The sequence below is a fragment of the Channa argus genome, chromosome 15 (assembly GCF_033026475.1).
Source record: "Channa argus isolate prfri chromosome 15, Channa argus male v1.0, whole genome shotgun sequence".
Lineage (NCBI taxonomy): Eukaryota > Metazoa > Chordata > Actinopteri > Anabantiformes > Channidae > Channa > Channa argus.
In genome coordinates, this window is record NC_090211.1 from 16,853,122 (window position 1) to 16,879,368 (window position 26,247).

Genomic DNA, 26,247 nt, shown 5'->3' on the forward strand with positions numbered 1-26,247 from the left:
GACTGAGAGTAGTAGATGCTGCCACCGCCACTGCTGATGTAAGCAACCCACTCCAGTCCTTTTCCAGGAGCCTGTCTGACCCAGTTCATAGCATAGCTGCTGAATGTGAATCCAGAGCCTGTACAGGTCAGTTTGTGGGATTCTCCAGGTCTTTTAACCACTGGTTCAGATTCTGTCAGAGTCTGAGCATCAACACCTGATGAGAAGCAAAAGATATGTGATCTGAGTTAAGAAATAAAAATCTCATTTTTGGATTAGTAGAATTGTTCACCTGCACAGCAGATAGTTAACAGCAGCAGTCCTGTCCTATAGTCCATCATGTCAAACTGTGTGTCCACTGTTTAATGTCGTCCTCTCTGCAGACAGATAAGTAGGTGGAAGACATGTGAGTTTTGCATTAACTCCTCCTCACAGGACAAAAGCCAGAAACCTACAAGAACAGTGAGAACATGAAGACACACAGAAAATCCCCAACCATCCAACAAGTTTGAATACGAGACCTACACAGTGTTTGTAACTCCACTTGTGACTTCTCCAAGATAAATTATTTAAGTAACATTATTTGTAGCTCCTGGTTCCTCTTAAAATGGGAGTATTACTGTATAGATGGGCCTACAATCAGTTTTCTCTTCACTCAAACTGCTAAGATCATCTTGGAACAGTATACGCTTTGTTTATTACTTTTTATTACATTTTACTCCTGCTGTCATTATTGGGAACAATTACTGCTATTTAAAACAAATAACTGTGTTTTTGTTGAGCACAAGAGACAGGAAGTTGCAAACCTCAACAGCAGTTGATCCTTCCATAGCCTGCATTGTGTGTACAATGGTGTGTGTTAGTCATAAGTGAGTAATTAGTTAGAGTTAGACATACAGTCCCCTTCACCATCATTGACACAGCAATGTGTCATTTGTTTTTGCTGGACACCGAAGACCTTTACAGGTTTACGATCAAAAGATACATGAATCAATTTGTATGACATCACCCACATTTTAGCTCTGGTTTTGTAAACCAGTTCTGTAGTGAGAGCTGTGAGGAACCACAGTGAGTGAGATCAGTTGACCTTTGACCCATTTAAGCATCTACTTTCACCTGATATTCAAAGAGAATCCACCTCCGCCAGCAGAGGCCTGGAAGGCAAATAAAAAATAAAAAATAATAATTAACCAACAATTCAGTGATGGCAGTGAGACACAGATATTGCAAAAAGTGTATTTGCAGCCCAATATAAAGTTTTATTTACTTTAATGTAGTTTTAATAAATTTTTTGAAATCTGCTCCTATCTTAAATATTGTTTGACATATAGAAATGTAATCACTATTAAATGAAGCTAATATCCACATTTTGATCTTGAACCTAAATGTCTTCAGTGAAGAGAAAAAACAAACACACTTTGCTGTTTCAGTACTTTTGGAGGAGACTGTATTTAGTCATTGTCATGTTGGTCAAGTTAATGTCGTCCCAGTTATTAATTGTCTTCTGCCACCTGTAGGTCTCTGTAAACAATTTGGGTGGAGTTTTTTAAAGCTTCTCTGCTTCCTTGAACCAGTGTGTGTATCTGGCACAGTAATACACAGCAGAGTCCTCTGTCTTCAAGTTGGACAGTGTCAGATATGTCATGCTGTTGCTGTTATCTCTGGTGATTTCTATTCGACCTTGCAAACTGATGGCATAGTCTGTTCCACTCGCATCGTAGTAAACTAGTCCAATCCATTCTAGTCCTTTTCCTGCAGGTTGTCTTACCCAGTGCATATTACAGCAGGTAAATGTGAAACCAGATCCTCTGCAGGACAGACTCAGTGTCTCTCCAGTCTTTTTCACCACTGAACTGGGAGGAATGGACTCCATACTCTGACCTGTACAACCTGGCATAAAAAGAGAAGAAAGTCAAAGTTTTGTGATGTCATCAGCCAGTATTCAGATTAAATATAAGGCAAAAGAACGAGGAGAACTCACAGGTCAGAGAGAGAGAAACCAGCAGAAGAGTGAGTGTGTTGATCATCCTGAGGCTGGAGATGTGACCTCTGATGCTCCACACACAGTATAAGAGCAGTCAGCAGGACAGAAGGACACTGTACACACTGACACACATTTCCATCAGGGTATGATGGAGGGGGGGTGGCTGATGTGTAGTCAGTCTGTTTAACACATGAACACACAGAGAATTAACTACATGTATGTAAATGATCCATCTGATTTTATGAGAAGACAGAAAAATATTAGTATTTACTCTCATAAGATTACACATATTTTACAGACATCACAGCAAAAGAAAAACTTTATATTTCTTTATTTATTTTAGCTTTACTAAATGAAAAAAAACATTTAGTGGTATATAATATAAATATGTCAACAACTTTGATTAATATTGTTCACTTTAAACCTTTTTCTGTTTTTCAACTGTAATTTAAATAACCATCAATATTGTTCACTTCAAAACCCACTAAAATATGATCTTTTTAAGAAACAACGATGGACCCATCATTTACACTTGAAGACTTAAAGACATCAACTATGGGACAAAGTAAGAGTCTCTGAACACAGTAGGATTTTGTACAGTTACTAAGACAACTTCAGTCTCTATGGGTGTTGAGCACAATAATAAACAGCTGAATCTTTTTTTAAATTCATGTTTTTTTTCAGTTTACTTTATAACTAATTCTGTTATAACTTGGGTTAACTATGAATGAAATGGCAAAAACTAAAAAGATTAAAAAAGATTAATCTTGAGATACAGACTAAAACAAAAACAGTACTTTTATAAGACTTAGTGTCACTGTGACATCTGCAGGGGTTTGTGTACAGCTCTGTAACTTCCTGTGTCACTGTGGCCTTCGAGCACAATAATAAACAGCAGAGTCTTCAGTCGTCAAACTGTTCATCTGCAGATACACCTGATCCACGTTGTTGTCTCTGGAAATGGTGAAACGATTCTTGACAGATGTGGAATAAGCTATAACGCTTCCACTTGGAGCAGAAATGAAGGCAACCCACTCCAGTCCTTTTCCTTCAGCCTGTCTTATCCAGCTGATAACAGCATCACTGTCAGATATTCCTGCATATGTACAGGTCAGTTTGTGGGATTCTCCAGGCCTCTTTACCACTGGTTCAGACTCAGTCAGAGTCTGACTGCAAACACCTGAGGAGAAAAGACAGTTTGATCAGAACTGAGCCAAAGGAAACACTGACAAAGAAAAAGGCAGATATGTGTGGTATTTACCAGAAACTGCTGCTAGAAGCAGAAATGTTAAACAAGTAGTTAAAGTCATAGTGGAAATGTGTTGTATGTCTGCTCTGTGGTTTGATTTGTCCTCAGTTTGTTTGCAGTGAGATAAATAAAGATGGAGGAGACTGAGATTTGCATTGACTCCTCCCCATAAGACAAAAAAATGATATTTATCAACTGAAGGGATTTGACCTATTTGCATTAGTTTTTATTTCATTGAACTTTCAGAGACATGACTCATGACAAACTGGTCTGAATTTACTCAGCATTTATATCTTATTACAAACAATATCCATAAGACAAAGAAAAAACATCATACAGTTCAATTGTAAAACATATTCATGGCACATGGGAAAGCTGGACACAGTATCATATTGTACTTTTTCTGAGTTTTATAAGAATTAAATGTATTAGTCTGTGGGTGCAGCTTGTCTTAGTGCACATTGACAGGAAACACCTACTGTACAGTCAGACACATACTGCTGTACATATGCATGTTTGTAGGGTGTCAGAGACAAGTCACAGACACAAAGACTGACTGAAAATATTTGTTTGTAGTGAGTCAGTAATCTCCTCACTTCTGTTACTTTCAGTAATGCTCCATCTTCCATCAGTGTCACCAGAATCCGAATTAGAAACACAAGCAGTTCTTGTCTGACACTTGGTGGTTCAAAGTAGGAACTGCAAGTGTTTTTTTATTTTTATTTTTCATTTACTGATGACACCTTAAAACATAGAACGATGGTTGTGTTTGGTTGTTGTGTGTTACAGCTAGTGCATGCAAAACAAACATTTAAAGGGAATGTGCAGAGAAATGAGGTATAGATGGGTAAAAAAATATTGATTGTGGTTGATTTGATAGCTTTGTAAAATAAATATAATGATAAGAAGGCTTTTGATATGTATTTCAAAATTACAATTTTGATCAAAAATAACGTTGACAGAATGCTTTTAACTTAAATTAAGTCTTTATAGGTGCTGTGACTGTGCAGCAGCTCAAACTACATTTACTGTAAAAAACATGAAAACTTTTGACTTTCGATTTCGGACATAAATACTTCCATAACTGTTATTAATATTATTATTATTTATGGTATTTTATTATTTTTTTATGATCCATAGTTTTAAAACTTATAGCCTCCAGAGGAAAGAGCTGCTCACTAATCAAAACGTGTGAAACTAAATAAAAAGTCCAGTGTTCTTTTACACTATTGCTGTAAATATGAGTTGTGCTTTAATTCCTCCTCAAGGACAGAGGTGGATAAACTTTTGTTTAAAAAGCTGAAGCTTCTGTTGAATCAGCAATGAAAAGTGAGACGTCAGGACAACAACAACAAGACATAACCAACCAGCTAATAAGTTTTTTTTTTACTTTTTCCAACAGTGAGAATGTCACATGAGATAATTTAACTGTCTCAGTTCCATCATTTACAAAAGTAGCAGAAGCAGAATTGATTTTCTCCACCATCAATAAAAACTACAAATAATAAACTCAACACAGCTGTTTCCATTGTGTGAAAACATTTTCAGTGCTCTGTGTGCTTCAGTGACTTGTACCTTCTCTTAAGAGCATTGTTTTGATAAAGGCCGCGACTGCTTTCTCCTCACTGATGAAAAATCCACTCCTTTGTTTTTGCTCCTGTCTGATCCAACCTGTTCCATAGCTGCTACTAGTCAGAGAATAACCAGAGAGCTGAGAGGTGATGGACACAGTCTGAGACACACACACACACACACACACACACTTATTAATAACATGTATTTGCATAATTTTGAACAAATAACAAAATCCTACAAATAACATTTTTATTGGGGTAAATCAGTTTAATGAACTCATCCTTAATTCTGTTAGAAATGTGTCTCAATTGTAACAAAATTGACATTTATTACTGTGCCTGAGAAAGTAAAAAATGAAAAAAAATTGTTAAAACTGTTTTTCATGCAAAATTTTGTTAATCAGACTCAAGATTCATCATGATAAATGACGATTGAAGCAAACAGATCCAAAGAAAAACATGACAAGAACGAATGCAGATATGTGCAGTATTGAAGAGAAAAAGCTCCTAAAAGCAGCAATGTTATACATTAAAGTCATAGAGGAAATGTGTTGTAATTCTCATTTTTGTTTTCTAAGATTCAAGATTCTAACAATTGATCCCATAGAGAAATTGTGGGAAAAGTAGAAAAGAAAGAAAAAAACATCCACCAAACCAAGACAATGAACAAGTACAAGTACAAACTACTGATCAATAAGTAAGAAAACCCCAGCTAGAGGAGTAAACAAATACAATAAAAATCATAAATGAAATAAAAAACAATACTATTTGTCCATTTTGACCATTCAGTCCCCCTCCTTTTTAAACAAGAGGGATGAGTTGATCAGTTTAATGGCCACTGGGAGAAAGCATCTCCTGTGTTGTTGTGTGGAGCACTTGACCGTCATCAGTCTCTGGCTGAAAGTGCTCCTCTGTTCAGCCAGCACACAGTAGAGGGGGTGGGAGGGATTGTCCAGGATTGAGACGAGATTGGACAATATTCTCCTCTCAGCCACAACATGCAAAGTGTCCAGCTCCTGCCCCAGAACAGAACCAGCCCTCCTGATCAGTTTGTCCACTCTGTTACCATCTGCCACCTTCATGTTGCTGCCCGAGCAAACCACAGCAAAGAAGATGGAGCTGGCTGCCAGGATGTTGCTTTGTCTTCAGTGAGAATCAATAAGGATGGAGGAGACTGATAAAAAGCTTTTATTAGTATTTACTAAATATTTCATCGTCTTTCTTGTTGTTCACTTTAATTTTGATAAAATATTATCTGTCTTAAAAATCAGAATAGAGCTAGAACTCTTAAAGACTTAAGGACATTAACTACATGACATAGTAAGAGTCTGTCAACCCAGTAGGTTTTTGTACAAATACTCAAACCACTTCAGTCACTGTGTCTGTCGAGCACAATAATAAACAGCAGAGTCTTCAGTTGTCAGACTGTTCATCTGCAGATACACCTGCTGTCTGCTGTCGTCTCTGGAGATGGTGAACCGGCCTTTTACTGACTGAGAGTAGAAGATGTAGCTGCTGCCAGTGCTGATATAAGCAACCCACTCCAGTCCTTTTCCAGGGGCCTGTCTGACCCAGTGCATAGCATAGCTGCTGAATGTGAATCCAGAGCCTGTACAGGTCAGTTTGTGGGATTCTCCAGGTCTTTTAACCACTGGTTCAGATTCTGTCAGAGTCTGACCATCAACACCTGCAAAAGACACAAAACAAAACTGCATGTGAGTTTAGGTGTTAAAATAAAAACAAACTACATCAATTGAAGATCAGTAAAACTTTTTACCTGCCCAGCAGACAGTTAACAGCAACAGCCCTGACCTGTAGTCCATCATGTCAAACTGTGTGTCCACTGTTCTCTGTCGTCCTCTCTGCAGACAGATAAGGTGGAAGACATTTGTGTTTTGCATTGACTCCTCCTCACAGGGAAAAAACAACTGCACTGCAGGTATTTAGTCAAAGTGGTGAATAATTTTAGTTTCCTATAACTCTGGTGTTCTGATTGACTGTTATGGATTAATTTGTGTTAAATATAATTCAGTAATAATAACAACACCATGTGATTTTTAGAAACATGAACATTTTATTTCAGTTTTGGTATCTGAGATGTTAGATGTATTCAATTAGTTACAAGAGAACACATTTTTCTATTAAGTCTCAGTTTCTCATCGCACACTATTTTTATTTTTTGTCCTTTCAGCTTATCCCGTGAGGTCAGGGTCGCCACAGCGGATCAATGTCCGCATGTTGATTTGGCACAGTTTTTTTTTACGCCGGATGCCCTTCCTGACGCAACCCTCCCCAATTTCTACCGGGCTTGGACTGGCACTGCACAGCTGGGGAGGGGAATGGGCTGTTAGGGGTTCAGTGTCTTGCCCAGGTACACTTCGACATATAGCCGGGGCCGGGGATCGAACCACTCACCCTGTGGTCCGTGGACGACTGGGCACTATTAAGTCCAATAAAAAGACACCTGAGTTTTGCATTGACTCCTCCTCACAGGAAGGAACTGGACTGGTGACTTTTGGTGAATGTGTTGAGTTAAACTCAGTCTTGTGTTTGTTGTGTTTACAGTAATGCAACCGTATGATTAATGATACATTTGTATTTTTATCTCAGACATCTGACACCAAAACATGTGTTAATAATAATAGAAAAAAAAGTTATATCGAGTTTTACTGCTATATTAGCTGGGTAATTCTAGGAATAAAGTAGTGTAAGTCTTTTGCAGGTGTTGAGAAAACTCAGATGTCACTGAGATCACATCACTTCTTCCTATGTGTGGATGTTTTTGAACAGCTGTTCCACTGTCTTCAGTCACTGTGCTTTGTCGAGCACAGAGGTAAACAGCTGAATCTTCTGCTGTCAGACTCTTGATCTCGAGGTACTGAGTGCTGCTGGGGACGTCTTCAGTCATGTCGAGTTTGTCGAGTTTGAACCTGTACTCATCCTCCCAATCCACTCCAGAGCTTTTCCTGCTCTCTGTCGTATCCAGTGCATGTAGTGGCTTTTCATGACAAATCCATTTATGACACAGGACATCTTCACTGTCTCTCCAGGTCTTTTGACCTCAGAGTCAGACTGGTCCATTTTGATCTCACTCCAAACTCCTGTAAGTAAAAAGAAAACCACACTTTTCATTCCCCGTAATTTAAACTCAGTGGTTAGAAGCATTTGCAGAGTGATATTTCTCACCATGAACAGTAACAACAAGTAATAAGCTCCACACAACTGTGTTTTCCATTCTGTTGATTATCACTGTAGTTCAGTTCTCTTCTACTGCTGTCTAATTGAAATTGCCACGATTCTGTCACCAACTGTGTGAGAGTTGTTGATTTAGAGTTGACTTTTTAAAGAAGCAAAACTTTGCATAGACGTCCCTCCGCAGGTTCAAACAGGAACAGATACATTTACATATGTAGAGTAAAACTGTGTGTCAATCTGGGCTGATGAATGTGATTGAGAAGCAGTGTAAAGCTCTTTGGGAACAGATGAGGTAGAAAACTGCTGTAAGTGCAGATTATTAGTCATTAAAAATCCTCACTGTCTCTACTCATTACAATATACAGCAATATATGATCAGTTGATAAAACTGTAATAATTACTTTTAGAACATCTGTGTTTATGTGGTTCAATCACATACTGTCAGTCTCTGCTTATTTTCTGCACATTTGTAAGTGTTTTTAGTCACTGTAGTGTAACATACACAGTGATAAACAGCTGTGTCCTGAGGCTGCAGATTCTGTCCTTCTATAGTCAATGTTCCAGCAGACATGTCTCTACTGAGATCAATACCGTTCACACCTGTGGAAACAGAAATCAACATTATCTCCATCATTCATGTGAATCTTCAGTGTTTCTAATGTGTTTATTAGTGAGAATCCACTGAAAGCTCCTCACAGGATCCAGCTGTCAGCAGCAGTATCAGAGCTACAGAGAACATGGTTGATGGTGAAGCTGAACTGATGGGAGCTCTTCTGTTCTCTCACTGACACACACACACACACTTCACTTCCTGAATATGAATAACATACATTTGCATATTGTGGGATAATATAATTCCCTCATTTAAATATAGATGTAAAGTTGAGCCTTCTCCTGTAGCTGCCAGATTGAAGTTAAAGGTTTTACTACTTTTTTACAAACTTGTACAATTATGTTTTTTTAAATTTTATAACAATTTAAATTGAAATTTTAAATGTGCTTTGAATTAATTTACATTCTAACTGAAAGTTAAAGCCGTTAGTTAATACGTTAACACAAGTCTCACATTTGACATTTTTTTAGAAATATGCTCCAAACGTATGTTAATGTGGAGATGTTAGTCAGTCCTTATCTGTCATGGTGCTGAGTTCAGTTAGTGGATGAGCTGCTGTAACTGTCATATTAGGGACATTGAAGAGAAAAATTAGCTTTAAGTTTCTCTAAAAGCTAAAAATGTAGCTAAACTGTAGGTAAACAGTGAATTACATTGCATATTGTGTGTGAATGCATAGTTGTAAAACAGTATTGAACATCTTTTTACTGCATGATTATACATTCATTTTTAGTTTTTATTGTTGTTATTAACTATTGGAATGGAGACTGGGGTTTGTTCTGGTTGGTTGGTGGTTTGAAGTTGTGGTTAGAAAAACTTTGAATGTTTCAGTGTGTGTAGATGTTCGACATCCACATAAATGTGAAGCAACTGAAACTTAATACAATAAAACTAATGGAAAAACAATGTTTAACTAAGTGACATTTAGTGTGTGGAATTTAATGTTTTTGATAAAATATCTGTGTTGTTCAGGTGATGAGTCTCTTTTTTACATTTTATTTTTATTTTATTTTTATTTTTTACTTTAAATATATTTTCCACCACAGAATAGATTTGTCTTTAGTGGTATATTTAAACATGTAAGAAACTTTGTTTAATATTTTTCACTTTGATTCTCCCCAAAAAATGTTTACAAAGATAAGAATGGGGCTGTAATGTTTAAACACGTAAAGACTTAAGGACATTTCCCTTTGTGAGATAGTAGGAGTCTATCAACCCAGTGGGATTTTGTACAGTCAAGCCTTCTCCTGTAGTTAGATTGAAGTTTAAAGTTTTAACTAAGAATTATATTATTTTATTTTGATAACCATTTGAACCTTAACTGTTCCATGAAATGACTTTTACCTAAAATTTAAGCCATTTCATTCACACAAGTTATCACATGTTTTTAAAATATGCTCCAAACGTATGTTAATGTGGAGATGTTATTCAGTCCTTATCTATCATAGTTCTGAGATCAGTTAGTGGATGAGCTGCTGTAACTGTCACATTACAGTGATAGAGGAGAGAAAAATCAGCTTTAAGTGTCTCTGAAGACTCAAAATGTCCCTAAAAAGTTTTGTCTATACAATGAGTTACATAAAATATTCTGTATAAATGTGGATTAGTTATCATTTGTTATCTTTTTACTTCATGGCTGTTTATATTTATTCTTCATTGCCGTTAATAATTGTTGCAGTTTCCACTGTGACAGTTTGTTCTGGTTGGTTCGAGGTTTGAAGTTGTGCTTAAATAAAACTTTTCATTTGTCAGTGTAGATATTTGACAAACCATACACAGACATGTGGAGCCTCTAAAACTTATGTGATTACCTGAAAAATATTTTAGATATTCAAATTAAACTAGTGGAAAAACAGTGTTTAACCAAGTTACAGTGTGTAAATTTCATGTTGTTGCTGAGACATCTGTCTTATTCAGACAATTTATCTCTAATGGTTTGTTTAAAGGTGTTTAACAATGTGTCCAAAAAACTAACTTTTTATTGTTTCATTTGTATATTTAACTCAAACATGGATAAATGTGTGTTTAAATATGGAAGCAACTTTATTTAATATTGTTCACTTTAACCCCCATCCCCCCTCCCCTTTTAAAAAATACATGTTATCTCTAAAAAATAAAAATAGAGCTATAATTTCTAACACTTGAAGACTTATGGACATTAGGGACATAGTAAGAGTAGGATTTTGTATAGCTGCTCAACCAACTTCAGTCAATGTGAGTGTCGAGCACAATAATAAACAGCAGAATCTTCAGTTGTCAGACTGTTCATCTGCAGATACACCTGCTGTCTGCTGTTGTCTCTGGAGATGATGAACCGGCCTTTGAATGAGGAAGAGTAGCCGATGTTAGAACTGTCGTACATACTCGCAACCCATTCCAGTGCTTTTCCAGGAGCCTGTCTGACCCAGACCATCCAGTAGCTGCTGAATGTGAATCCAGAGGCTGTACAGGTCAGTTTGTGGGATTCTCCAGGTCTTTTAACCACTGATTCAGATTCTGTCAGAGTCTGACCATCAACACCTGTCAAGGCACAAAGCAAAACTGCATGTGAGTTTAGATGTTAAATTAAAAACAAACTATATCAATTAGAGATCAGTAAAACTTTTTACCCGCCCAGCAGACAGTTAACAGCAGCAGCCCTAACCTGTAGTCCATCATGTCAAACTGTGTGTCCACTGTTCTCTGTCGTCCTCTCTGCAGACAGATAAGGTGGAAGACATTTGTGTTTTGCATTGACTCCTCCTCACAGGGAAAAAACAACTGCACTGCAGGTATTTAGTCAAAGTGGTGAATAATTTTAGTTTCCTATAACTCTGGTGTTCTGATTGACTGTTATGGATTAATTTGTGTTAAATATAATTCAGTAATAATAACAACACCATGTGATTTTTAGAAACAAACATTTTATCTCAGTTTTAGTGTCCAAGATGTTTGTTGTATTCAAATTAGTTACAAGAGAACAGTTTCTCATCGCACACTATACTGGGAACTATTAAGTACAAAATACAGTGTTTTTCTGACCAATATAATTGAATATAAAATTTAAGACATTAACCTTTCTAATTTGATGCAATATGGTTTGCACTGATAAACTAATACAACTAATAAGCTCTGCCTATTATTGAGCAATGTAAAATCAAATGAATCCATCATGCTTATTATTAAGTGTTGTGGAAAGCTGGCGCTGGTCTCAGTTGTCATTGGAGGAGGTTGACACATAGACACCGTCAACTATTCAAACTCTCTTTCACATTTACAAGCAATTTGGAGTCAACCTGACTGCATGTCTGTGGATTGTGGGCTGGAGCCAGAAACCCACACAACAACATGGAGGACATGAAGACTTCACACAGAAAAACCCCAACCAGGCAACAAGTTTGAATACGAGACCTTACAGCTGTATACAGAAGTGTTCTGGATTCCACTTCTGACTTCTCCAGGATAAAATGGAAGCATTACTGACAGTATGTGCTGCTCTGACTGAGAGATGTAACATCATATTACAACACGTACTATAATTTTATCCACTTGCAAAAAAATAGCTAACACGGACACGTTAAAGTGCTTTTACAGCTATTGAGAAAACCCAGATGTGACTTAGGTCACATTTCTCTTTCTGTTGACTGTGAACGGTTTTGAGCAGCTGCTCCGCTGTCTTCTGTCACAGTGTGTGACTTCGAGCACAGAAGTAAACAGCAGAATCTTCTGTTGTCAGTCTCTTTTAAAATAGACAGCAAAGCAGAATAAAATGTCTCAGCATGAATAGTAACAACAAACAGTAAAACCCATAGTTCCTGCTCTGTAATCAACCTTTTTTTCAGTGTTTATATGGAAGGAAGAGTTTGCAGAGACCTCACTCTACCGCTTTTAAAAGGGAACATGTGACACTGATACATTTTCATGCCTGTTTCTACAATAACAGAAGAAAACTAATAGAAGAAAATATGGTTTGTGTCCTCAGGCTACAGATTCTTATCAGTATATTAGTATATTAACTTGTCTTTTTCAAATATGTTTGGTTTCTTTAATTACTGAATTGTCTGTGTCGTCCTCCTTCACTGGATCCAATAAATTCAAAGTGATACTACACAGCAGTCACATCATCTGAAAACAGATAAACCTTCAGTTTTCTACTTCTTAACATTTTTACCGCTTAACATAATATGAAAACAGGTTGATGGTGAAGCTGGACTGATGTGTCCTCTCACACATTTTAAGTCCTTATGATTATTAACATTCATTTTATGAGTCTTTGCTAACATTTCAACCCACACTAATTAATTTTTATCAATATTATTTGCCTCATTTTATTTATTGACCATCATTCATGTTTTTTTTAATCCTGACACTCTTCAGTGATTTTCATCCAGAGTTCGGTGTTGTTAAGTGTTTGTTCAGCTTTCTAGTCTCTTGTGTCACTGTGACTCTCTTGCACAATAATAAACTGCTGAGTTCTCTGGTTTCAGACTCTTCACCTCTAAATTCACAACATTTGTGGAAGTGTCTTTGGTGATGGAAAACTGGCCTTGGAGACTCGCTGCAAATATTGTGCCAGTTCCATTATCAATGCGTCCGATCCATTCCAGTGCTTTTCCTGGTTTCTGACGAATCCAGTGCAGCCACTCGAGCAAGGCCTTGGACTTTACAGGACAGCGTGACTGATTGTCCAGGTCTGCTGACTACAGGCTCTGAGGAGGTGAGGGACTGAAAGAGACACAGGATTTAGAAGACCGGAGCAGACATCCCACACTCCCTTTGTCTGCTGGATACTCACCTGAAACCAGAGCCAAGAGGAAGAAACTTTCTGCAGCTGTCATGGTTCAAACTTGACTGAGTCTGCAACTGTGCAGGTTGATATGAAGCTTATAACGTGCAGGCAGAATGGGTGGAGATTGTGCATCAGTGAGTGAATTTGCATTTCAACATGAACAGCCTCTGCATTTCTAAATCATATATTTAATTTTCGAGATGCAATGCGGAATAAACATGTGCCATCAAAGCTAAAGTAAAGCAAAATTTTCATTTTTAGTCTCATACAATTTCAATACACATACACATTGATGTATCAACTAACTGGTCACTTTGTAATTTGTAATTTGTAATGCACTTTGTAATGTGCTTAATCTAGATTTAAAATGTTGGATTAATTTAAATTATATCACCAAAAAACAAATTAGTTGCATATCTTTTTAACTGTGTTCTGTCATAAAATCATTCGTGGTCTGAGGGCTCCTCCTCTGGTGGCTTCATGTAACAAGTGTTCAGACACTGAGGGGTTTTTGTTCAGCTCTACTGATGGTTTTTGTTACTGTGGGGTCTCTGGCACAGTAATACACAGCAGAATCTTCAGGCTGCATATTCTGTCCATTTAGAGTTGCTGTGTTGGTGCTGGAAGAGACCACATCAATACTAAACTTGTTCTTCAATGAATCTTTATAGTAAGAGCCTCCTGTATATTTCATCCCAATCCACTCCAGTCCTTTCCCTGCCGGTTGTCTGATCCATGCTGTGTAGTGGCTGCCCACAGAATAAGAGACCTGACAGGTGATGGACAGACGTTGACCTGGCTGCACAGTCACAGAGTCTGGCTGTGTCAACTGTTCACACTTCACACCTGGTAAAAGAAGAACATTAAATGAAATATCAAGTTATGCAGTAAAAGAACTCATGACTTTGTTAAATCCAGAGAGACTCACAGGATCCAGCTGCCAACAGCAGCAGCAGAGCTACAGAGAACATGGTTTACAGTGACGTGATGTGAAGTCCACAGACAGTCTGATGTGAAGCTTTTATAGCTGAGTAACAGGAAACATCAGTGAGTTTGCATAGACTCAAGCATTGAACATAATTGGAGCCAATAATTAAAGTAGTCGATGAATTTTGTTTTTGTTTGTTTTTCTCACATTTTATCAAATACGTGCCAGCTTTGGATTTGTGAAACAGCAGTGTGTGATTTAAAGAAATGAATCTCTGGGTGTAAAGTGCACTGACAACAATTCTATATTAACACATTAGGTAAATGTTATGATTTAAGAATCACTGCTTATAATGACATTAATACTGCTGTTAGGAAAGTGTCTGCCATGGAAAACGTGGAAATGGAAAAAAATGAACACTGCAATGAAAATTATGACGTGCATTCATTGAAAAAAATGAGCAATAACTAAGAACATCCTGTAAGTCATTTTTAAAATGTGTTCATGTCTTCAAAAGGAGGGACTCCCCTCTAAATTTGATTTGAACACAGAGAATTTATTTACTTTTGCACATTGTACAAGACACTTATTATTCACCATTTTTTATCTATATGCTCACTTATTTGGTAACTGAGCAAACAGGGTGACAGTATGAAAACAAGTTTGCAGTGGCTGGTTTGTAGTTTTGCATATGTCAGCAGTGATGAGACCACAACCATGCGACCAGCTCTTTGATGCTATGTGTGCTCACAGCTGTGCCTTCAGTGTAACATCTCATGCTCACATTAACAATACTGATGTGATGATGATAAGCAGGTATAATGTTGGTCATGTTGACCAGTTCACTTAATCTTAACAAACTAACATTATATTGTACTGATGAGTCTGACGGCTTTGTCATTAGTTTCACAGGTATTTGGTATTAGACAGGTTGATGCTTTGACCAAATAGTGGCACCAATTTCAAAGTGAAAGGAAGCCAGCTGCTAGTGTTTGTGCAGGTCTGTTGGTGGTTTGTGTCACTGTGGCATTAACTCGTGCACAGTAATAAACAGCTGTGTCCTCAGGCTGCAGATTCTGTCCTGTTAATCTCACAGAACCAGAAGAAGTGTATGTGTTGTACAGAGCCTGGGATGGGCCAAAAACCCCCCCCCCAAAAAAAAGATTAACTTTAGTGAGATCTCGCAAATGTTTTCCTTATAAATATACTTTCGTGTCAGTTGGTCACCATGGAAATGACAGCGATGGTGCGAACACGTCACATTCGGCTTGTCCCTTCAGGGGTCGCCACGAAAGAACATGTTCCGCAAGTTGATTTCGCATGACTTTTTCACTGTCGTAACCCTCCCGTTTTATCCAGGCTCGGTGGTTGGGTGGGAGCCACACCTGGTGGGGTGGGATTCAATCTCGTGGCCTTCTGCATCCCAACCTGATGCTCTAGCCATTTAGCCACCAAGCCTCCCTGACATCATTTACAGGCTATATTTTGTAATAATGTAGGCATTAATTTAAATTATAGCAGCTTCCTTAGGTGACGTTTTTAGAAAAGTGTATATTGAATTCAAAAAGATTTAATTTTTTTTACAAACGTAATTTAAAATGAACATAAAAAGGTAAATACAAAAATTATCTGACATAGTTATGATCTATTACTCAGTTATGATGAGTTGAGTTTAGTAGGATTTTGTACAGCTGTTCAAACGTCTTCAGTCACTGTGAGTTTCGAGCACAATAATAAACAGCTGAATCTTCAGTTGTCAGACTGTTCATCTGCAGATACACCTGCTGTCTGCTGTTGTCTCTGGAGATGGTGAACCGGCCTTGGACTGAGTTAGAATAGTATTTAGCACTGCCACTTCCACTATCAATGAATGCAACCCACTCCAGTCCTTTACCAGGAGCCTGTCTGACCCAGTTCATAGCATAGCTGCTGAATGTGAATCCAGAGACTGTACAGGTCAGTTTGTGGGATTCTCCAGGTCTTTTAACCACTGGTTCAGATTCTGTCAGAGTCTGAGCATCAACACCTGCAAAGACACAAAACAAAGTCTTCTAAAAGTTAAGATGCTAAATGTAAAAAAATCTGCTTCAATTTGAAAACGGTAAAAATCTTCACCTGTCCAGCAGAGAGATAACAGCAGCAGAACTGTCCTACAGTCCATCATGTCCAACTGTGTGTCCACTGTTTAATTTTGTCCTCGCTGCAGCCAGAAAATAAAGGTTGAAGACGTCTGAGGTTTGCATTAACTCCTCCTCACAGGAAGGAAACAACTTGACTGTAGGTTTTTGTTGAAAAGGTGAAATAAGTTCAGTCCTTCAAACCTGGTGTTCAGATTTCTTTCCAGTCTGTTTAAGATTAATTTTAGTAAAACATTTTTCAATATAAACGACACCTTGATATTACTTTATTATCATAAAATGTAAACATCTGACACACCATAACAAGTTTTATTCCGTTCACCACATCATACAATTAACTTTATTCAGCATTATTAATTATCATTCTAATTTTTCCTTATAAATATAATTAGGAGAGATGAAATAATTATATCACTTATGGTTTTCATCACTTTATAATAATACTTAAGTCAAACACATCCAGTGGATATGTCAAAGTGCTTCTGCATGTGGTGAGTTGTTGACTGTGAATGTTTTTGTGCAGCTGCTCCACTGTCTTCAGTCACTGTGTCTCTCGAGCACAGAAGTAAACAGCAGAATCTTCCACTGGCAGACTACTGATCTCTAGGAACTGAGAGCTGCTGGGGACGTCTTCAGTCATGGTGAAACGACTTTGAAAGGAGCTGCCATAGCTAGCATCGTTTGAACCTGCATTCATCCACCCAATCCACTCCAGAGCTTTTCCTGGTCTCTGTCGTATCCAGTGCATATTGTAGTCTGTCATGTCAAACCCAGATATAACACAGGACATCTTCACTGTCTCCCCAGGTTTTTTCACCTCAGAGTCAGACTGGTCCATTCTTTCACCACAAACTCCTGTAGATGAAGAAATATTGAATGTCATGCAAACCATTCAGAAATGACAGGTTAGCATTTAATAAAAAATGAAGCAAAGCAGAATAAAATGTCTCACCATGAAGAGCAACGACAAATGATAAAATGAATACAACGGTATTTTTCATCCTGGGATGAATGTTCAGTGCTCTGTCAGTGTCAGTGTGTGATAAGTGTAAAAACGTGTCCCAGTGTTCAGCAAACTGTTGATGTCTTTTATAAGGAAGGAAAAGTTTGCATAGACCTCCCTGTACAGGTTTAAAGAGGGACATGTACCACACATATTTTCATAAGTGTCTGTCTCTACCATACCAGGACACAATGTAAAACATATATGTATCTAGTAGTATGTTGCACCTTGATCAGTTTATACTCAGAGGGCATTTGACTGTCTCTATATATGTTATTATTGACCCATAAGCACTGAGACAAGATACACACCCAGTTTTCTCTAGACACTGAAATACAGAAACATTGGAATAAAACTTGAAATGTGTCCTGTATTAAATCAATAAAAATGTAAGTATAAGTCACTTTTTTATTGATCCAAACAAATAAACTTTCTCTTTCTCTCAGTAACAAGTAGGTTTCTCTGTCATTCAATGAATTTAATAAACACTGACAAACTTCTTCAACAAGTCACAACTCAAATTTGGAACATGTGTTTCTGGGTATTTGTACAGGTCTGTTGGTGGTTTGTGTCACTGTGGGGTAACGTACACAGTAATAAACAGCTGTGTCCTCAGGCTGCAGACTCTGTCCTTTCATAGTCACTGTACCTGCAGAAGTGTCTCTGCTTAAGCTGAACTTGTTCTTTAGAGCATCGTTTTGCCTTAAGCCACTTGTGCCCCACTGATGAAAAATCCACTCCATTGCTTTTCCTTCACTCTGTCTGATCCAACCTGTTGCATAGTTGTTATCAGTCAGAGAATAACCAGAGACCTGACAGGTGACGGACACAGTCTGTCCAGGCTGCACAACCACTGAGTCTGGCTGGATGAGATCAATACCGTTCACACCTGTGGAAACAGAAATCAACATTATCTCCATCATTCATGTGAATCTTCAGTGTTTCTAATGTGTTTATTAGTGAGAATCCACTGAAAGCTCCTCACAGGATCCAGCTGTCAGCAGCAGTATCAGAGCTACAGAGAACATGGTTGATGGTGAAGCTGAACTGATGGGAGCTCTTCTGTCCTCTCACTGACACACACACACACACTTCACCTCCTTATGAATAATGGAAATTTGCATATTTTAATATTTATACTCGTTGTGTTTTTTCAGTAAGACGCAGGAACAAAAAAAAAACAAGCAAAACAATGGATTTCCATTTCTTACAAATGGCTGAAGTTATATATAAAAAAAACTTCAATTATTAAAAGCATAAAATATAACATGTGTTCTGATACTGTAAAAAAAATAATTCAAGTTTTAAATTTAAGCTTTAATAAGAAAACAACAATTCAATATTTCACCCATTCTTCTCATCATTTCCAGTTAAAAAATTTTATATTAGGTTCATAAAAAACAAAGGCTCACTTACAGTGAGACTTTCTGTTTACATTAATACACAACAGCTGCATCAAGGTTCCTGTTCACTTTGAGATCAACTGTCTGCAGAGATGAACTCGTACTGACAGATGGAGCTGAAGTTACTGCTTCTAGACACATGATCAAAGTTACTGTTCACACACAGAGTGGATTGTATTCAGTGAAGACTCCACATCTGGGAATCTCACTTTAGTTACACGAGAGAAATATGACACAGACTCTTTGTCTTTATGTGTAAAAATGCAACGTTATTTTTCATATCACAATTTACTTTGGATTTCATATTACTTACAGATGATCAATTTAAGGGGTTTCGGCTTGTCCCTTCAGGGGTCAACAGGGTAAGACATGTTCCGCAAGTTGATTTCGCATGAGTTTTTCATGCCGGATGACCTCACTGTCGCAACCCTCTCGTTTTATCCAGGCTCGGTGGTTGGGCAGAAGCCACACCTGGTGGGGTGGGATTCAATCCCGTGGCCTTCTGCATCCCAACCTGACATTGTTTACAGGCTATATTTTGTAATAATGTAGGCATCATTTTAAATTATAGCAGCTTCCTTAGGTGATGTTTTTAGAAAAGTGTATATTGCATTCAAAAAGATTAATTTTTTTTTTACAAACGTAATGTAAAATGAACATAAAAAGGTAAAGACAAAAATTATCTGACATAGTTATGATCTATAAGTCAGTTATGATGAGTTGAGTTTAGTAGGATTTTGTACAGCTGTTCAAACGTCTTCAGTCACTGTGAGTGTCGAGCACAGTAATAAACAGCAGAATCGTCAGTTGTCAAACTGTTCATCTGCAGATACACCTGCTGTCTGCTGTTGTCTCTGGAGATGGTGAACCGGCCTTGGACTGAGTTAGAATAGTATTTAGCACTGCCACTTCCACTATCAATGAATGCAACCCACTCCAGTCCTTTACCAGGAGCCTGTCTGACCCAGTGCATAGCATAGCTGCTGAATGTGAATCCAGAGACTGTACAGGTCAATTTGTGGGATTCTCCAGGTCTTTTAACCACTGGTTCAGATTCTGTCAGAGTCTGAGCATCAACACCTGCAAAGACACAAAACAAAGTCTTCTATAAGTTAAGATGCTAAATGTAAGATAAGCTGCTTCAATTTGAAAATGGTAAAATTCTTCACCTGTCCAGCAGAGAGTTAACAGCAGCAGAACTGTCCTACAGTCCATCATGTCAAACTGTGTGTCCACTGTTTAATTTCGTCCTCGCTGCAGCCAATAAATAAAGGTTGAAGACGTCTGAGGTTTGCATTAACTCCTCCTCACAGGAAGGAAACAACTTGACTGTAGGTTTTTGTTGAAAAGGTGAAATAAGTTCAGTCCTTCAAACCTGGTGTTCAGATTTCTTTCCAGTCTGTTTAAGATTAATTTTAGTAAAACATTTTTCAATATAAACAACACCTTGATATTACTTTATTATCATAAAATGTAAACATCTGACACACCATAACAAGTTTTATTCTGTTCACCACATCATACAATTAACTTTATTCAGCATTATTAATTATCATTCTACTTTTATTTTTGAATCTTTTTCATTATAAATGTGGCAAAGATGAGTCAGTTATAAATATAATTAGGAGAGATGAAATAATATTATATCACTTATGGTTTTCATCACTTTATAGTTATACTTAAGTCAAACTTCTGCATGTGGTGAATTGTTGACTGTGAATGTTTTTGTGCAGCTGTTCCACTGTCTTCAGTCACTGTGTCTCTCGAGCACAGAAGTAAACAGCAGAATCTTCCACTGTCAGACTACTGATCTCTAGGAACTGAGAGCTGCTGGGGACGTCTTCAGTCATGGTGAAACGACTTTGAAAGGAGCTGCCATAGATAGCAGAGTTTGAACCTGCATTCATCCTCCCAATCCACTCCAGAGCTTTTCCTGGTCTCTGTTGTATCCAGTGAATATAGTAGCTTGTCATGTCAAACCCAGATATGACACAGGACATCTTCACCGTCTCTCCAGGTCTTTTCACCTCAGAGTCAGACTGGTCCATTCTTTCACCACAAACTCCTGTAGATGAAGAAACAATGAACGTCATCCAACAAGCAGGTTCATATTTAAAATAGACAGCAAATCAGAATAAAATGTCTCACCATGAAAAGTAACAACAAAAAATAAAATCCATATAAAAGCAAGCCCAACAACCAGCACATAGTTTTCAAAACTGTTTCAAAACAATAAACTGTGTAGAACACTTATGTAAAAAACGTCTTATTTAATTTTAAGAGAGAAATTATATAAGAAACATGATTCCTCTCACAACAAGTTCGTTTTTGTACAGCTGTTGAAACAACTTCAGTCACTGTGGGTCTCGAACACAATAATAAACAGCAGAATCTTCCGTTGTCAGACTGTTCATCTGCAGATACAGCTGCTGTCTGCTGTCGTCTCTGGAGATGGTGAACCGGCCTTGAACTGATGGAGGGTAAATGATGGTACCACTAGGCCGAGTGATACATGCAACCCACTCCAGGCTTTTCACGGGAGCCTGTCTGACCCAGTGCATAGTGTAGCTGCTGAATGTGAATCCAGAGGCTGTACAGGTCAGTCTGTGGGATTCTCCAGGTCTTCTAAGCACTGGTTCAGACTCTGTCAGAGTCTGAGCATCAACACCTGTGAAGACAAAAGCTAGAACTTCATGCCAAACATGTAATCAGCACAGATGGGTATTATCTGAAACTGTGATCCGTCAAACTCTTCACCTGCCAAGCAGATAATTAAAAGCAGCGACGCTATCATTTTGTCCATCATGTCAAAGTGTGTTTCCACTGGTGTCGGTCTTCTGCTCTGCAGATAAACAAGAAGAAATGGAAAACATCTGAGCTTTGCATTGACTCCTCCTCATTGGGAGGAAACAGCTGATATTTGGTGAAACTGTGATATTTGGATTCATTTCTAACATGCTTGGATTAATTGGTGTAAAATAAAATGTATCAGATTTGTTTTGTCTTCTGAATGTTGAATGTGGTTTGACTTGACAACAACACAACCAGGTAACATTCATGTAGACAAGTTTTATTCAAAGCAGTTAAAAAATAAATATTTAACATACTTACAGCAGTGCTCAAAGTGAACCGGTGCACACAAATTTTCCTCCATGGCATGTTGTGCTGAGTTTGACATGTGTGAGATTTGCATTCACTGCACTGGGAACGAAGGCTACCACGAAAAGACACACCGTCTTTGATTAGTCAGCTAGGAAAAACTGTGTCCACTGTGCCAAACACACCCGTCCATGTTTCTGTCCCTACAGCAGATGGGGGAAACACAATCACTGCATGGTGTGTTGTTTTGATCAGCTGGTATTAAAAGTTTAATGTGTTTCACACTGTGTAGAGCAAAAAGAGAAAATGGCCAAAGGTAAAATGCTGTTTCCATGTGAAATGTGACAAACAAGCTGCATGACCTGTGTCCAAATTGTATCAGACTGCTAATATGAATGTTACATTACAGTACATCTAATCTCCTCCACTATAAAGTATATTACGTGAAACAACTTACCTGCAAAGAAAACAATCACACTGATGTACAGTTGGATGGAAATATGGAGTTTACACTAGAAATTATTTTGTTGTGTCCAGAGTGGGGCACACATTTAAAACAGGGTGGCACATTTGGAAAATGTAGGAAAATCTGCCTGGTTACAACTGCTACAAAATTCTATTCTGACATAATATGACACTAGCTTAAACGTACATAATAATAAAATATGTAAAATCCATTAATAATGATTATAGAGCTTTTTTCAGCTCTATAGGTTTTCAGAATTGATCACTTCTCCTTGTGCTGAAAATTGTGCAGCAGGTTCCTTTCACCTTGCCAATCTGGCAGAGGGTGGTTCTCTTGACATTTTATCAGTTTATTCTTGAAATTACAGTGCTGTTAGTGACACGGTTACTGTCACTATGTGACATGACTGGTTTAGAAATAAAACTGAAAAAAACAGCAAAAAATCCATAAAGTTTGTTTATATTACTGTTTTTTTGTTTACCAGTAGGAAAAGTTTCTTTACATAATGACACATTAACAATATTTTCTTTATTATTTTCACATGTAGAACATCTGACATGTGTTTCTGGGTATTTGTACAGGTCTGTTGGTGGTTTGTGAGTTTGTGTGACTGTGGCACTAACACGTACACAGTAATAAACAGCTGTGTCCTCAGGCTGCAGACTCTGTCCTTTCATAGTCGCTGTTCCTGCAGAAGTGTCTCTGCTGAAGCGGAATTTGTTCTTCAGAGCATCGTTTTGAACTAAGCCACTTGTGGCCCACATATGAAAAATCCACTCCATCGGTTTTCCTTCACGCTGTCTGATCCAACCTGTTGCATAGCTGTTATCAGTCAGAGAATAACCAGAGACCTGGCAGGTGATGGACACAGTCTGTCCAGGCTGCACAACCACTGAGTCTGGCTGGATGAGGTCAATACCGTTCACACCTGTGGAAACAGAAATCAACATTATCTCCATCATTCATGTGAATCTTCAGTGTTTCTAATGTGTTTATTAGTGAGAATCCACTGAAAGCTCCTCACAGGATCCAGCTGTCAGCAGCAGTATCAGAGCTACAGAGAACATGGTTGATGGTGAAGCTGAACTGATGGGAGCTCTTCTGTCCTCTCACTGACACACACACACACATTTCACCTCCTTATGAATAATGCAAATTTGCATATTTTAATAAAAAAACAATCGAGCAAAACAGTGGATTTGCATTTCTTACAAATGGCTGAAGTTATATATAAAAAAAACGTATTAACTTAAATTATTGAAAGCATAAAATATAACACGTGTTCTGATAATGTAAAAAAAATAATTCAAGCTTTAAATTTAAGCTTTAATAAGAAAACAACAATTCAATATTTCATCCATTCTTCTCATCATTTCCAGTTAAAAATATTTATATTAGGTTCATAAAAAACAAAGGCTCACTTACAGTGAGACTTTCTGTTTACATTAATACACAACAGCTGCATCAAGGTTCCTGTTCACCTTGAGATCAACTGACTGCAGAGATGAACTCGTACTGACAGATGGAGCTGAAGTTACTGCTTCTAGACACATGATCAAAGTTACTATTCACACACAGAGTGGACTGTATTCAGTGAAGACTCCACATCTGGGAATCTCACTTTAGTTACACGAGAGGCAAATATGACACTCTGGTTATTCTCTGACTGATAACAGCTATGCAACAGATCTGACACAGTTATGATGAGTTAAGTAGGATTTTGTACAGCTGTTAGAACCACGTCAGTCACTGTGACTATCGAGCACAATAATAAACAGCAGAATCTTCCGTTGTCAGACTGTTCATCTCCAGATACACCTGCTGTCTGCTGTTGTCTCTGGAGATGGTGAACCGGCCTTGGACTGACTGAGAGTAGTATTTGTAGCTACCATAACTATCGAGGTAAGCAAGCCACTCTAGTCCTTTTCCTGGTGCCTGTCTCACCCAGGCCATCCCATAGCTGATAAAAGTGAATCCCGAGGCTGTGCAGGTCAGTGTGTGGGATTCTCCAGGTCTTTTAAGCACTGGTTCAGATTCTGTCAGAGTCTGACCATCAACACCTGTGAGTATAAAAAAAGAAAGAATACCAAGTATTAAGTTGTCAACAGCATGTGCCAAAAAGTCATTAGGACAAACTCAAATAAAGGTGTGTTTTCACCTGCCCAGCAGAGAGTTAAGAGCAGCAGTCCTGTCTTGTACTCCATCTTGTTTAACAATGTCCACTGCTCTCTGTCCTCCTCAGACACATAAGTAGAAGTGTAAGACATGCGTTTTGCATTGACTCCTCCTCACAGGTAAGAGGGAGTTGGACAACATGTGGACTTTAGTTTTGCCATGCAGCCTAATTAATTTAATGTCTGGATAGTTCCGAGCTCTAAATTGCATATAAATACATTTGAAGCGCCTTTTGACTAGAATATTTTAACCTTATATATATATTTGTTGTCTACCTCATTTTATTTCTTCAGAAAATGTCAACTTCCTATATTTAAGTCCATGTGCTTTTGTGAATCATGGAACTGATAGTTGGTTCATGTTCATCTCTGTTCTCTCTTGGGCAGCACAGAGGTGGAGTGGTTAGTGCCGCCGCCTCACAGGTATAAGGTCTGTGCGGAGTTTGCATGTCCTCTCTTGTCTTGTGTGGTTCAGTTTCCTCCCACAATCCAAAGACATGTTAGTTTAATTGGTGACTGTAAATCGCCTGTGGATGTGACTCTGAACCATTGTCTTTGTGTGTATGTCTCTCTGTGTTGGCCCTGGGATAGATTTGACGCCTGTCCTGGGTGTCTCGCCTTATGGCATTTAATTCAAAACACAAGCTGCTAGTTAATACACAAATTACAAAAAGAAAGACAAACACACTTTAAAAACTAAAATTTCAATTTTATGTGCAGAAAATGTATTGTTTTTGGTAAAAAAAAAAAAAGTACCTGATAACTTTTCCAAACAGATTTGTTGTAAAAGAGACATTGAACATCATCCAATGAAGCAAATGTTTCTGTTTGGCGACGATTTGTAACTGTCAAGCGTCTTTGCTTTGTATTGTTCAGTTAAAATTACCAAACACATCCATATGGTTCTAAAGACGTAAACTAGTTTTCTAAACTACTAATGACAATGATCATGTGAGATCGTCAATCAACCCGATAAGAAAGTAGGATTTTTTAAATCTGTTTAACCGTAACTCCTGAAGACATGAAACAATGTTCTGTGTGCATTAATATGCTGAAATAAAAAGTAACATATTTCAATTTGATATAAGTAAAACTCCTCACCTGTTCACCAGAGAGTTAACAGCAGCAGCCCTGTCCTATAGTGCATCATGTTAAAGTGTGTGTCTTTTGCAGACACATAAGCAGAGGTGGAAGACAATGAGGTTTGCTCCATTGAGACACAGTCATAGAATACACAGAAGACAGGATAGTTATTGTTTTATCATTAGTGTTTTCAAGCACAGGAGAAAACAATAAGAATTTTCTGTTGTCACATTATTGACCTCAAGGTACTGAGTGCTGGTGGACACATCTTCAGTCATATTGAAATGACTTTGAAAGGATGCCATAGGTGGCAGAGCTTGAAACAGCATCCATCCTCCCAGTCCACTCCAGAGCTTTTCCTGGTCTCTGACGTATCCAGTGAATGTAGTACTGTGTCATGTCAAACCTGGTGAATGTTCAGTGCTCTTTGCTCAGTGTGTGATAAGGGTAAAAACGTGTCCCAGTGTTCAGCAAACTGTTGACGTCTTTATAAAGAAGGAAAAGTTTGCATAGACCTCCCTCTACAGGTTTAAAGAGGGACATGTATCACACATATTTTCCTAAAGTGGCTGTCTCTACCATACCAGGACA

General features: G+C 37.9%; 1 long non-coding RNA gene across 1 annotated transcript in view; it reads right to left on the reverse strand.

Annotated features, from left to right (window-relative positions):
• Positions 1 to 6,394: 6,394 nt before the first annotated feature.
• LOC137100595 (uncharacterized) overlaps positions 6,395 to 26,247 on the reverse strand; it is a 115,854-nt gene continuing 96,001 nt past the window's right edge. The window contains exon 3 of the long non-coding RNA XR_010910934.1: positions 6,395 to 6,473. This is a non-coding gene — a long non-coding RNA (uncharacterized lncRNA). The remainder of the gene's footprint in view (positions 6,474 to 26,247) is intronic.